The sequence below is a fragment of the Carlito syrichta genome, unplaced genomic scaffold, assembly GCF_000164805.1.
Source record: "Carlito syrichta isolate Samal-C Ts95f unplaced genomic scaffold, Tarsius_syrichta-2.0.1 Scaffold303170, whole genome shotgun sequence".
Lineage (NCBI taxonomy): Eukaryota > Metazoa > Chordata > Mammalia > Primates > Tarsiidae > Carlito > Carlito syrichta.
This window is the reverse complement of record NW_007247266.1, coordinates 11,303-14,304: the sequence shown is the minus strand read 5'-3', so window position 1 is coordinate 14,304 and position 3,002 is coordinate 11,303.

Below are 3,002 nucleotides of genomic sequence, written 5' to 3'. Positions count from 1 at the left end.
AAAAAAAAAAAAAAAAAACACACGTCTTCATCACCTCCATCCCTGCCCCTCAGGCCTGTTTCTGCCCCCTCTGAGGAGAAGGTTATCTGATGGAGGGCTTTATCACGACTTCCCTGCCACAGAAACTCGGGCACGTCCTTAACTGACGAGCGCCTTGATTGTCCATGATGGGATGAAAGCATCTCTCACTGATCGGATCGTTGTGAGGTGTAGACGAGACAAGGAGTTGAAGTCCCTTGGGCGGCCCAGGAGTCCCCTGCACATGGGCTACCGCCATCCCCAAGGAGCCTGGGAAATGAATGACTCCTGGTGTAGCCTGTGGGTGCTGGGAGTCAGTGAGCCCGTAGGGAGGGTTCCCAGCTTGAAGCCCACACCCCGGCCCTCCCTGCCCAGCCCAGGGGCAGCCCCGGCAGGCCCCTGAATTCCCAGGGTCGGTGTACCCAGAGCCAACCATCTCCCGGTGTGGGAATAGACTGCCAAGATTCCCTAACAAAATCAATCTCCTTCCCTACCAAAATCATCACTTCTGTGAGACTCATGAGGATGGCACGGTCCGCAGTTTTCACCGGGAACGGCAGGCCTTGTGTTTAATGGCATCTGCAAGTGTTAAGGAGAATCTCTGTCTTATCTGAGCCTCTCAACAAGGCGTGTGACTATCCAGGAAGAGGGAAGCATGCCTAGGATATTGGTCAGCTGGGATTGTCGGGACAAGGGACCATAGACTAGACGGCTTCCATAACAGGCATTGCACTTATTTTCTTCATACTTGGAGGTGGAAGCCCACGGTAAAGATGCCTCTTTGAAGACCTCTCACCTGAGCTCGTAAATGGGCATCTTTGTCCCGGGTCTTCATATGGTCTTCCCTCAATATACCTGTGTCCAAACTTCCTCTTCTTCCAAGGACACCAGCCACACTGGGTTAGGGCTCGCCCTCAAGGCCTCATTTCACTTAATTGCTTCTTTAAAGACCCTGTCTCCACAAACACCTCTAGGGTCCTGGGGATTAGGACTTCAAACTATGAATGAAGGGCACAATTCCGCTCATAACACCCATTTTATAGATAAATGAGACCCACAGAGATAAAGTTCCTCATTTAGTTAGTGGTGTCCTAGCCAGGATCCACTCAGGGTTGTTTCCACCCCGAAAGCATTACTTAAAACCTCCTGTTACACTCATTTATAAGACCAGTTAGTCCCGTCCCAGAACCCTGAAGGGCAGATGGGTACTTTGAGCACCGCTGGCTGAGTCAACCCGGGCCCTGCTCTGTGAAGAGTGCACCCTCTGGAAGGCACCTCCTCTTTCTCCCTTTCTCTGCCTCTTTCCAGTTGAAGAAATCATCAGGAAGAGAGATTGATCCTCACCCAAGCATGGTGGCGCTCACTGGAACTAACCGCTCTAACAAGGATGCCGGAGGCTGGGTGGCTTCCAACCCGCCAGACAGCTCAGAACCAAGACTTGAAAGCTTAATCGCTTTGCTGCGGGGAATGGTGCAGCCCTCCTTGGGATTTCTCTTTTTCTTCTTCAGTGATTTTAATGCTCAGAAAAATGTGCTGAACAGTCAGTACTTGAAGCAGGACGTCTCTATCTGAGTTGAGCCCAAGGCTTACCCATGGCACACGGCTCTGACACCCCCAAACCACTCCAGACAGGAGGTGGGCCTCACCCGAAGGAGTGGCCTCCGCCTGGGGTGACGCCAGCACCCAAGGCTTCCACAGAATGCTGGGTGGGGACCCCATCCCCTGCAGGGTGGCCACCACCACCCAGCTCTTTGGGCTCCAGGGCTAAGAACCGGCTGGAGGGGTGAGAAGCCACGCCCTGTGGGAGGGGTCCAGGGCCAGGGCCCGTGGGTGCTGTGAGATCCCACAGCCAGAAACCAGTGAGTACATACTAACTGACAGTGTCAGGTTTCTAAGCATCACCCGCAAAAGAGAAACACGCTAAGAGAACCTGGGGGGTAGGGGGGTCCCGGGAAGTGGGAGTCAGGAGGGGCTTGTTATGAGGTCAGGGCTTGTGCTGGGTGTTTGGGGAAAATTTAAGGAAGTGAGAGCTTCTTCTGCACTTGATCAATCAGAAAATAGGGGCAATTTGATTACTGAGGTTTTTTTGTGTGTGAGTTGGGATCTCACTGTGTTGTCCAGGGCTTGGGCATTCCTTCCACCTCAGCCTCCCAAGTAGCTGGGACTACAGGCAGGTGCCACCACAGCTGGCTAATTTTTTTTTTTCTGTAGAGATGAGGTCTTGCTATGTTGCCCAGACTAGTCTTGAACGTCTGGGCTCCAGCAATCTGCTCGCCTCGGTCTCTCAAGATGCTGGGATTCCAGAGCCACCACGCCCTGCCGATGACTGGGAATCTTAGTCATCTATGTCCGGGAAGTGGGAGGAATGAAGCCAGCACGGACCTGTCCTTAGTAGAGAAGCAATGTTCACTTGTCACTTGCATCAGCAGAGGAGGGGATGTAGAGTTTCTGTGGTTGGAGTGACCTTGCTTCTCTGTCCAGATATGATGATGGTATGCTTTCTGTCTCCGTCCACCGTGACCACCATGACCTTGTCTGATCATTGGTGAGATTCTATACACACGTGCAGGTGAGAAGGCCGGGGCCGTGCTGTTTGCTGCCAATTTGCAGGGCTTCCGTTTCCTCACGCCGAGTCAGGCTTCCTCAGCCTCCTCATCCATGGCCTAGTAGAAAACTGTGGAGAGAACAGACGTGTCGGGCCCCCACCTCACACGGGCCAGTGTGGGATCCCCGAGGGCCAGGGCTACAGGGTAATTTCTGCGGTCACTCTGTGACTCCAGAATGCAGAGCAGGCCGCCATGGGAGCCCATGCTCCTGCCTCTCTCCCTCACCGCTCTCTCTCCCCACAGAATCTGTCTTGATAGCCAGGGGTCTGAGCAGTAAACTGAGGTAGACCAGAGTGCATCCGGGCCAACCGCAGCCTTACCCCACGAGAGGCCATGGCCCTATTACTAACCCCCAAGAGTCAGTTTCCTGGTCTGGAC